The 12082-nt window shown below is 38.9% G+C and overlaps 1 protein-coding gene across 9 annotated transcripts in view; it reads right to left on the bottom strand.

Moving 5' to 3' along the window:
* The window catches only part of ZNF385B (zinc finger protein 385B), a 165441-nt gene that overhangs the window by 75187 nt on the left and 78172 nt on the right, over positions 1–12082 (bottom strand). Inside the window, exon 1 of one of the 9 annotated variants that reach the window (XM_032114893.1) lies at positions 11863–11921. The exons of 7 other annotated variants lie outside the window; for them this stretch is intronic. The gene's annotated coding sequence lies outside the window, so the exon portion shown is untranslated. Of the gene's footprint in view, positions 1–2965; positions 3116–11862; positions 11922–12082 lie in introns of those variants that run through there. One more of the 9 variants, XM_032114892.1, reaches the window with a different exon arrangement.

The following is a 12082-nucleotide window of genomic DNA, read 5'->3' as shown; positions in this document are numbered from 1 at the left end:
CTTTACATACACAGCTGTCCTTCTCAGGAGAGCACACAGGTACAGAGAAACCTTCAGTACCTGCATTACAACCACTGTGCTAAAAGGAGCCTGTCAGTCTCAAGAGCTGCTGTTATCCTGTCTCTCATAAAAAAAACGTTCATTTCATTAAGTGCCCTTGCAACTACAAACCCCCACTTCCAGGGACCCATATCAATGAATCTCATCAAGAACGTTTGCCCAAACTTATTTCACTCTTAAATAGATTCCCACCATCCTCTCATCTTCTACTACTTTACAGAATGTATGAGAAAAATGAATGAGTAGGTTAAAAGTAAAAATTACCAAAATCAAGACACTTGTGAATTTCTCTGCAGTGCCTTTCAGCTGACAGGTAAGCACAAGTTTTCTTAGTTGCTGACATCACAGTGATGTGCTGACAGCAGAACTGGTAGAATATGCAGGGTGCCTTACTATTCCCCATGTCACTGGCACCTCTCCTCAGCACCACGTGGCCACGGTTGGTAGCTCTTGCAGCAAAGCAGGAGACCTTGCCTTGAGGGTCCCCACCCTCCCATGGTGGCCTGCTGTCCTGAGAGCCTGCTCCTGTAAACTATTCCACTTTTCATCACTGCAGCTTCACACAAAGCTCAAACCATGATCTGGAAGAGATCCCTTGTAGAGAGCCACGTCAGTGCTGACTACAAAGACAACTTTCTTAAGTGGTCCATGTTTTGAAAGATACGCATTTGTATAAACTTAAAAAATATAGGAGAAAATAAACAAGACAAAAATTTCATTAGTTCATTCAAACTAATACTGGACTTTTCACAAGACCGTTAAGGAGCTGTTAACACCAAGTAATAAATAGCTTGTAACAATGCTCTCCTTTGAAATGTTCCAATGTTAACCAAACAGTGGCTGCATTGCTCCCTTAAGCTGATCTGGTCTCAAACTGCACAGCAGCAGAAAAAAAAAAACAAAAAAACTGTAAGATCTCAGCTTAAGTTTTGTCACACAACATGTTGACATATGAAAGGTTGACGATGATCTAAGTTGGAATTTCAGTTTCATTAAGAGTGTTAAGGAAGTCTAAATAACTGGGAACTTAAAAAACTATTATTTTATTTGAATTAAATGCATGCTTTGGGTTTATCTATGCACTTTGAAAACCAAAAGACTTCTCAGAAAGCTTTTGTATCTGAAACAATTGAAAACAAATAAGGAAATCAAACTTTCAGCAAGAGTTGGATGTGTTTCATGGTGCAAGCAGGCTAAACTCTTAGAATACAACAGATTAAATAAAATACACTAATATCTTCATTTAAGAAGGGCACAAGCAGGTGTAAGTGGAGCTATAGGTAACCAAGAACCACATGAGTATCTTTTCAGTTCTCTGAAGTCTAAAAGAGACATCAGATGATATCCTGTGCTGTTGTCAGTGAATGAAGTGGTTCTGCTTGTCTGCATTAAAATAGGGTTTGTTTGATGCTGCCAAGTAAGCTCTTGAAAACAACTGGTTGCACTTTCCATCCTCCATCTTTCTCATAGAGGAGAAAAGCCTTCTTTGATACCAGGCAGTTCCAACAATGGGGAATCCCACATTCAATGAATGAGGTGAGACTTCTACTAAATATAGAGCACTAACATGATACTTTAACTGGAGAAAGTGGCACTCAAATTCAGCTAATTCAAGATTCCAAAAGGTGTCTTGGTACACACTCCACTGACAGCATGCATACATACATATTAAGAGGCAGAATTCCCACCGTACATCCAGCACCAGCAGTTCATATAGATTTGTCAAATAGCAGACAAAAATTACTTAAAATAATAGAGTTTTATTTTCATTAGCACACCCATCACTACTTTTTCTTAAGAATGGATTTCCTTATTTAGCATGTCTCTACATAAAAACTACTATAATTCCTATTCTCCCTGCTTTAACATCAATCATCCTTTTTTAAAATTTTTCTCTCATAGTTGGTTTCCAGCACCAGTCTCAGCAGTGTTCAGTCTGACTTTCTCATGGCTTTTCCCCATGAATTATTTTCAATTTCACATGTCAGTAAAATTTCCAAATCCCTGACACCATGACATTAAGATCAAAAACTGATGATAATTCCACCCCAACCCCTTTTTATTTTATTATTTTTAAGAAAAGCATTCCTTTTTCTTTTTTAACATACTTCCTTTTTCAGATCAACACTGAAGTTAGATGAGACCTTTAACTTTTATCCCTTTTAGGAACTGACCCCACTTTTCCAAAGGAGCTGTTGTTCTCTGTTCCATCAAGAAACTAAGAAAGCTTGAGCTGCTCTCCAGGTGGCATAAATTGTACATACAAGGCTCTTCACTTTTCATGCAATTTGTTCCATTAGTGAAGGTAAACCACAGTTTTGAATTTTAAAGCAGGACCTCATGTATAATTTATAAAAACTGCCAATTGCATCAACCTTACTTTTCTGGTGTATTTTCTGCTTCAAAATGTCCCATGCTGTTAATAGTTCAGCCATAGGCGCAGTATCAATTACTGGCCGTGACCCTGTGTTGGCATCCATTTTGTTGCTATCAACAATCACTTGAATGTTACAGATTTCTGGCTGACAACATCACCTACTGCTTTGTTGTTACACTTAAAGTTGCCATAGAGACAAAAGAACAGCTGAATAGCAACCTTAATGCCTGTAGAAATGGTTATTCCTTAGTAATAGGATGCTACTTGCCAGTACGGAGCCTCAGGTTCTAATAGAAGTTATTCTCAATAGTAAGTTTTGAGTCAGAGCCTTGCTCAAAAAAAAAAAAAAAAGGCAGACAAAAGAGCCTTGTGTTTCCTCCTGCCCACTGTAGTTTTGTGGGTAATGAAGAGGCAAAGGAGACTGTCTCCCTGCTGTGGCACGAGAGATGAACACAGCAGAAGTTGACTCCAGTCCCATATCCTGAAGGATAAAACAGTAACTGCACAAAGTGTAGTGTAGACTCTTACCTTATTCTCTCTTCTTTTGTATGTATTTTCTCTTCTTATGTCTCAAAATGGGTGGGAATAAGGAAGTTTCATGCTTCATCTTCCTGACAAGTAAAGTGCTTCACCACCTCATGCAAAGTGCTGCTTCAATCCAGAGAAACACAACACAACCTAGGAAAAAAAATCAAGGATCCCCTCCTTGAATTTTTTCCTCTAGCCACACAGATCTGCTTTCTCTCCAGTACAGCCCTTCCTCTACAGACTATGTGCAGAAGCTCAGACTAACAGCTGAATCCCACTCCTCTCTGCTCATAACCCATTAACTCATATTACAGTATAACTTGCAACTGATGGGAATTGAAGGCACTCAGCCCTGGGATACTTTGCACCATTCAGATTCCAGTCCTAGGTTTTGAAATCCTTCCATCTCCCCACAGCTCCTGCTCCTGAGAGGACAGAATGCATGGGATCAGAGCAAGTATTACCTTTTCTATTGTAAATCCTGTTGTTGAGGAGTCAGAGAATTTCTGAAGATAATTATAAATAGCAGATTATCCCTGGTTTGGTACAAACAAAATGCAGCAAATCAGAACCTTGTCCTGCAAAGCCATCCCACAGACAAAGCAAGCAGCTGTCAGGGACAGCTGAAAGAGTATTTTCCTATACAAGGGCCTTCCCCTCACTCTCAACTTGACACCACTGCCGTGCTCCCAACACCTCAGTGGCAGTGTGAACTCAAAACCTATTCCCAGGGTTTGCTGCCTGATCCTCCCCCAGCAGCAGGAGCAGCTTTAGCCCCTCAATTTCCTGCCCCATGAGCAGACCCTGACTTGTCTGTTCCCACGAGGTTCAAGATAATACAGTCAGGAGGAATATTCTAGCAAGTAGTACGGGATAATGCAGAAGAGAAGGAGGAAAACTGAGATCCAAGTGATTCTTCCTCCTCCTCACCAGGCCTCTCTGCTGAAAGACTCCTGCATGCCCTTTCCCAGTCACTGAATTTTCTCGCCCCCTGCCTCTGCTTCCCACAGCCCTGACATCCCACACTTGAGGCTCCTTTCACCTCTACCGTGGCCTCTTGCGAACCCTCAGCTTTCAACAACCTGGCCTCTGTGCCAAAATACATTTTGTTGACACTTCAGAAAGAACACTTCACACTGACAATCATGAGCTTTTGCTCACATTGGACAAAATCTGCTTTTATTAAGAAGCCTTGAATTGACTTCGGAGCTCACACAGGAGCATAAATATTAAATGTTAATATATGAAAGGGCAGGCAGGCTGTAACAGTGGAGGTCTGTTCCTCCAGCTTGGGAGTTTCCAGCTGAGTGAGAACATTCTAATGATAAACTGAAATTAAACACACAAATTGAGTCTAGTTTAACGAATTCTCTGATCTATAGCAGAGGTGCTTAATGTGGAAATAAAATTCTTAAAACCACTACTTTTTGGTTCTTTTGAGCAAATAATTTCCTATCAGTTGAGGGAGAAGAAGATACAATTCTGCATCTCAAACATCACTCATCTAGGGCCTAAGGGACATGATGCGAACAATCACAACAACAAACAAAAGGAGTGGGATTAAAAAAAGGAACTTAATCAAAAAGAGGGCAAGACAATATTTTAAATAAGCTCCTTGCCCACTCTCAGGAGTTTCATTAGTCCAACCTCAGCTTTGCCTCAGCACTTCCTGCTCTAGGCTTATTCAGTCACACAGAGATTGCACAGTTTAGACAAGTCACCTGGGCAGATGCCCAGCAAGACAAGAGCTCATTTCAAAAAGAGAAAGTGCTCTCCTCTCATGAAGGAGAGAGGCAGCAGCCCCCTGTGATAGGGATGCCCGACAGCAGCACACAATGCACCCACTGAAGAGCATCCATCAGGGGCAGCAGGAGGCTTAGACGGGGGCACCACCCCACCACACAGCAGCAACTCCCACGTTCTGAGTCTGAGCCAACACACAGCTCCAGCTACAGACAGAAAAATGCACATCACTGCTGACAGATTGCTAAGTCCAATTCCACACCTCTCTGAAAGGGCGAAGTGAAGGGAAAAGACAAATCTTAATAGTAATGATAATAATAATCACAGAATTAACTAGGTTGGAAAAGACCTTTGAGATCATTACGTCCAACCTATGACCAAACACCACCTTGTCAACTAGACCATGGCACTAAGTGCCACATGCAGTCTTTTCTTAAACACCTCCAGGGAAGGTGACTCCACTACCTCCCATGATGATGAAAATAATAATAATAAACCACAATGACATTTCTGATCCTTATGCCCCTGCAGTCAAGCCTCAATGGAAGGGAAAGAAGTCCACACATCATGAAACGAGGTAAAACTCCAATGGAAAAGGAAACAAGTTAAGTGGCAGCCTCAGACTCAGTCCCAGTGTATTTTTATCAAACATGTTTGGAATTGCTGTCACCTTGGGAGCAAAAAAAATCTTCCCTGAAATACACTTTAAAGAAATGTGTGATGGGACAGGAAATAAAAGGTTTCAATTTAAAGGGTTATGTGGAAAGACTATTTTATAGGGGAAAGACTTTTGGAAAAGATTGTTCAATGAAAAAGAATTCCAGATGGAACTCAAAAAGAAATAAAGCAAGAAACTGATAATGTCAAGGATAAGTTGCATTTGAAGATTAACATACATTCATAACATACAAGGCATGTGAAAGGGTGTGTATTTAAAACTTAGTAGCTATTCACACAAATCGTTGTGGGGTATACTCTACCAGCATCTATCTGAAGCATAGCTTAATTTATTTAGGGAAACCTGAGAAAAATCACACATATAACTTTTTCAGACAAAGTTTGAATCTATCTTTCACATGATTGAAATGACTATAAACTCTTGACCTGCAGTGCTACCAGCTTGCCTAGTATTTCAGCTCCTATATGTCTGTTTTAAATACCTTAAATAAAGAACAATCTGGATAAACTGGGGTGAAGGAGTAGGGCTCTCAGACTACACAAGTGCAGAGGGAGAACAAAATTTAAGACAAACAGTAAATAGAGGTCAAATACATAAGCTTTTAAAAGGTACCAAATCAAATAATGAAAACAAAAAACGATGCAGAAACTGGCAAACACACCCACAGATCATCCAACAACTTCTAGCAACAACCACTAAAAGCAGAGATTTAACTGCTGTCTTGCTGTATTACCTAAGAAGTTCCTTGCTGGACTAGTCTGTGAGAAGGTGACTTCCTTGGTGGGAAGGCACAGATATGGGAAGGCTTTCCCTCAAAAAGTCTGGTAGAGAGAAGCTGCAGTGCTGCTGGGAGCAAGGGGCCTGGGCAGAGCATGGAAAAGCTGCCACAGCCACCATGCAATGCCCTTGCAATAACTCAAATTAAGAAACCTTGCTGCCCTTCTACAAAGTCCGTCTTTCATCTTTTTGATCCTTTTGGTGAGAACAATCATTCCAGATGCAATTTAATTGGAGTTTTTATATTTTCTCAGAGGTCAGTAGCAGATACATCATTACTGATGTTCATATTTCCTTAGGGAATTAATCCTTAGGGTATCATGGTTTTAAAATTTTGATGAAAGGCCTTAAAATTTCCCCTGGATTTGTATTCATAATTGACAGTATTACATAACTTTTAAGTACCAAATGACTCACAACTGGATACAAAATACTGACTTTGTAGAAACTTTGTTATGCTTCTTAATATTTCTTACACTTTCCTTGCTCTAAGGATCTAGCATTTCAGTTCCTGATGTCTGGATTTACGAGAAGCAATTCCTATCTTTCAAGTAGAAGCATTTCCTTTGTTTAATTTTAAAAAGCAAAGACAGTACTGAGATCCTAATTTTTGTTAGATTTGCATAACTACATCTCAAAGTACTGCTCAGACAGCTGTAACAGAAGGATTTCCTAATCTTAAAACTAGCCCTCCAACTACGAGCAAAAAAATCTATTGGTTTGCAGACTCAATGTTAAATGTATCTGGATGAATCTTTTCTATTTAGACCAAGTATTAGAAAGTTTTAATTTGTCTTTGGTGGTTAGTTTTTCTGTAATCAGCTCACCCTCCCAGCTCACAAAAGCTGCTCATTCCTTTTAACTCACAATGCTACTCAGATCCTAGTAATGTATCTTTGAAACATTGAGACTATCACTAGTTCTTAAGTAGCACACCATAGTATAGTAAGTCTTTAATATAACTGGAATCTTGTAAAAAGAAATGGGTTATTTAGCTGTTTTTGTTTGCTTGCTTGTTCCACTATTATTAAGCTGTAATAGGATCCCATCCCCTTCATTATTTGATACTATTTCTCAATGGCCAAACTTGAACGGTGACTCAAAAAGTAAAATGATAGTGCTCTTAATGTCCCAAGAGCAGACTGCTTAAACAGTAAAGTGATACCATTTACAGCTGCTAGAACTAAGCATTTGGCTTAAAGACCTCTCATGTAATGAAACGTGTTTCAAAGCACCACATACACACAGAGAATGCCACTAAAAGTAGCTCCAAGGCTACTGCACGCAGGGGAACAGCAACCCCCAAATGGCAGAATAACCAGTGTCACCTTTATGACACAACCAGTGACTAACGCCACTGCAGGGGAAGCATTGTTCAAAAGGTATCTGTGAGTTGACTTGAAATAGACGATTTTAAAATAAATATTTTAATGAGGTTATTAAGACTGTTCAGTGCAACCAGAGAACATCACTCCTACCTCTAACACCAGGATTAATGTAAAAGGAAATTACTATCTGAACCCCTCAGTGCACCATAAATGTTTGCGGCATAAATACTGTAAGCAAAGAGTGTCCCTTAGTTTGATACACTGTGGCTATAATAAGGAATGACGAGATGGAAGAAATGAATGGTATTTCAAAAGCTTAATATTGGGAAAACCAATATCCAAAGCAATCTATTCAATAAAGCAAAAGGAAAGTGACCCATGGGAAATGCAGGAAAACCAAATATCTTAGGACTTTTAAAGGAAGACCAGAAAGTAATGAAATTAGTGAGTGCAGCCTATTTTCATGCATTTCAATATCAGTTTCACTTGTATTTCAACTGTATTTTTAACATTAAAACCTATAAAATGTATTTAAAATGTGATAATTACCATAATTTTAAAATTTAAAGAGCACAGAGCCACAGAGTAATTATGTAGCCCCTCACACTGCTGATCTTGAAGTATATTCCTTACTATTGAGTATGCTCAGTGAAAAACTGATTAATTTTGTTCTACAGCTAGAGTTCTACTTAATCAGAAATGTACATGGCTCCCCATGGACTCCTTTGCACTCAAGATGCAAAACTAAAATTAAAATACCCCTCCTTTTAAGAATTTACTTATCTTTCATTTAAATTGGACAAAGACCAGATTTTGTGGATTGCTGATCCTATTTCTATTCTCACATATGCTCTTGTCCATTAGATTAATTCTGCTAGCCCCAGAGGACTTACACGAGTAAAAAATAAACATTGAGGAAGCCAGCCACGACACTTTAAGTTGACATGAACCCTGTGACAGTGTGACCTGCAGCACATTAAGCAGCTGATAGGCAGTGGGGATGGTGATCAGCCTTTTGTTTTAAAGCATGTCAGAAATACAACATACCGCTTCAGAGGCCAACTCCTCATTCCACTGCAGCAAGCAGCAAAGCTTCCAATAAAACCAGCATTACAAGATAAAGATTTAAAGGTAAAAGACAACATTCACAGGGAACCTTCTAAAACCTGGTCATTCAGCTTTATAGCTCAGCCCATACCATAAACTATAAAAAGAACAGGAACGAGACGTGGATACCCTACTCCCTCACCTGCCAGTATTCCCTACATCTTTTACTGACTGAGCAGCTACTCTTTCATTGCTATCAAAATCACACAAGCATATACTTACTTTTTCAGTTAAACCACAGGATTGAGTCTGTCCTTATTCCTCAATCTTTTCAAAAGCTTTTAACATTTTGAATTACTCTCTTTTCACGTGCTTTCTTGTTTTGCTGTGCTACTACCTGTCACTTCAGGAAGTTGCTGCTAAGTTTTCAAAGACCATTTCAGAGCTACTTTTTGGACCTGTTATTGACATTTCTACCTCTTTAAGCTGTGCCACCACAACATGGTGACAGACTTTAATATACAGTATCTCAAGTTACTGAAAAGTAGTTGTTAATATCAAAAAACTGATTCATTTTTGCACTGGAAATAGAACACATGAATCAACCTAATAGCAGGCCTAGAATTATTGACAAACACTATGAAGAAATAGCCACCTTTTCAGAATTCTTCAGATTTGGTATCTACCCTGAGGTAAACCTAAAAACCCTGAAGCTACCAAAAAAACAAAACAAAACAAAACAAAACAAAAAAAAAAAAAAAAAGGCAAACTAACCCATGCCAAGGAATGTAGACAAAACCGTACTTTCCACATCCCTTTTTTAAAGTAATCACTGGATGTTGCTTTATAAATATATAACACTTTTTAAAGGAAAAGCTGATCTGTGGCTGACTTATGTGACAGCCCCTTGCTGTAACTATTGTATTCTGCCCCTTAGTTTCATGAAGGCCTCCTAATACATGGCAGCAAGAACTACTTTCCTAATAACACCGTAGGGCTGTATTCCTAAGTAATCTTAAGAAACATAAAACTAATTTATATCTCCAGAGTCTGCAATACTTATAGCTCTATTTCTAAATTTATATATTATATAAAAGGTTATGTGATAATTCAATTTATTACTTTATATTGAACAGAACTATAGAACTATGACAAGTTTCGCATTTTTGGGGGGCAGCGTTTTGTTTTGGAGTTTTACTTATATCAGCCTTTTCTCAATCAATCAAAATAGGCTATTCTACAGGCTTAGGACACCATTCCAAGCTGTTCTATTCTATGGGCTTAGGACACCACTCCAAGCTGTTAAGCAATGTAGTTGGTTTGTGTAATATGGTCAAAAGTATGGCTGAGTGATTTACTGAGCAAGAACAAGAAATACAGGACAAACTTGGGCATTCTTTTGCATTGGGCAAATGCCTTGACATTTAATAGTGCATGTATTGTTGTACAGTGACAAAGGAGAAGAGTTCAAAAAGCAGTTTTCTTTCCTCCATTCTGAAAGTCTCTTTATATGAGTACCACACAAGCACAGCCATACAAGCAGGGAGCTAAAAATGAAAGCGATGCAAAATGAAGTTCTATGGGGACATGAAGATCCAGGAAGGCCAACAGGTGGGTTTTGAAAATAACATACAGGAAGTACTCCGTGTTAATCATGGTGAGATCTAGTGAGCTGCTTCATCCCTTGTGGATAACTGCACTTATCACTGTCGTACCAGTCCCTACCTCTTCAAATGAAGGAATCTGCTTTAACAGGGAACACTGGACATTGGTTTGGATTTATCCCTGAAGGGTGTATATAAAAGTTCTTTGGGGAACACTACCCTTTGAAACATGGAAGACTGAGGTACATTTCTCTTTGGTAATACCTGTTAATGAAATTACCTAATAAAACAGAGATTTCAACCACACAGACTTACAAAATCAAATTTGGTTTCATTGTATAAGCTGAACTTCACTGTCTGGTTTGTATTACTACAACAGGCAACACATTCAATTAGGAGGTTTGCACATCACGTTTTATTGCAAGACCACATTTCTCAGTAACTTATAACATGTCAGTCTATTAGCTGAAGTTTTCCTTGCCTAATTCAAATTTCTGTTATTGCTTTAAATTTCAAGTCACTTCTGAGAAAAGCTATCATAAGTAACTTGAGTGCATATAAGCTTGAACAAATTAAAACTGATAGATATTACCCAATTAAGATTATCTGATGCTGTCCACTGCAATGGATTCTTAGAATTTTGAGGGAATTTCTCATATTTTCACTGACTGTTGGTATATGAAAGAACCTAACCTTTGGTTTATTGACATACCTTCTGAAGTGCTGAAAATCATCTTTCCCTATCCTCACCTTTGCCTCAAGAGAGATTTCAACAACCTCCCAGAAACTCTGACCAGCCTCTGAAAGGAGCATGCTACTTCTAAAGCTCACTCGATACCCACCACCTTCACACACCTGGTTGTACAACCACTGCAGCAGTGGAAAACACCACCAAGGTAAGAGAGCAAAATATCTACTCTGAAACCCAAAAAATTTAGCACAGCTGCAATATCCCAGATGCCTTCTCTCATTCCAATGGAGAGGCTTTTCCAAGGGCTTTGAGGACAGGCAGGTCTTTCAGTCAACTATTCTCTGTAGGTAGAACATGTGACCGGCAATTGTTCCTACCCACCGAACTTAGGGAAAAACAATATTTTTCTGAGTTCTTGCAGGAAGGATACTGAAAACAAGAGGTACAAAGACATGTTTAGCTTCCTCTTATAAGTTCCTGGGTTCAGCAACTGTTTGCTTGAATTGAAAATTGCTAACTTTTATTGTGAGATAATAATATTAGGCCTGTAGATCAGAGAATAACAAGAAATAAAAGTATACCATCCCCTGTCCTTTCTTGTCCCTTTCTGGTTTGCACTGAGGTCAGTGCGCTCTCCCCTTTACCTTCCCACCCACAGTGAGGACAGAATTCTCCCTTAAAGGCACACAGGACAAACAAACATGACAGCGAAGAATTAGCGAAATATGTAAGTTAATCATACATAAACAAACTCCTTTTTTCTGCAAAGCAAGCTGTATCAGGATCAGATTTTTCTTTAACTAATCTTCATTAGAGTCTCACCAAAACACTATCAAAAGACCTGATCAAAAACCCAGAAATTAAAGCAGGAGAAAACTCTGCCAAATATAACATACTAAAAAGCAAACCCTTGTTTTAACTGCACAGCTCCAAACCATGGCCAACAAGGTTCTGCAGAAGTCAAGCCAAACCCATCCCCAACCAAACCAGTCTAACTAAAAGAAAGTTGTTGTTCAGATAGATCCTACCTTCTTTTACCAGTTAAACCAACTTTTGTAGGAGAGAGTGCTGCTTGTCTCTGTGTTCTTTACTCTATTGATTGTTGTGTAAATATTAGGCTTCCTGCTTGTGGAGAAACTACTGCAAAGTTTCTTTCAGTTCTGTTTGCACATTTCAAACGTGTGCATGTTTTAGAACAAGGAAGTTTATGTAACGTTCCTGAGAAAGTGCAGTACATCACGGCTCATT

The sequence above is a fragment of the Corvus moneduloides genome, chromosome 7, assembly GCF_009650955.1.
Source record: "Corvus moneduloides isolate bCorMon1 chromosome 7, bCorMon1.pri, whole genome shotgun sequence".
NCBI lineage: Eukaryota > Metazoa > Chordata > Aves > Passeriformes > Corvidae > Corvus > Corvus moneduloides.
The sequence above is the reverse complement of the archived record's forward strand: the minus strand, read 5'-3'. Positions and strand labels throughout refer to the sequence as shown.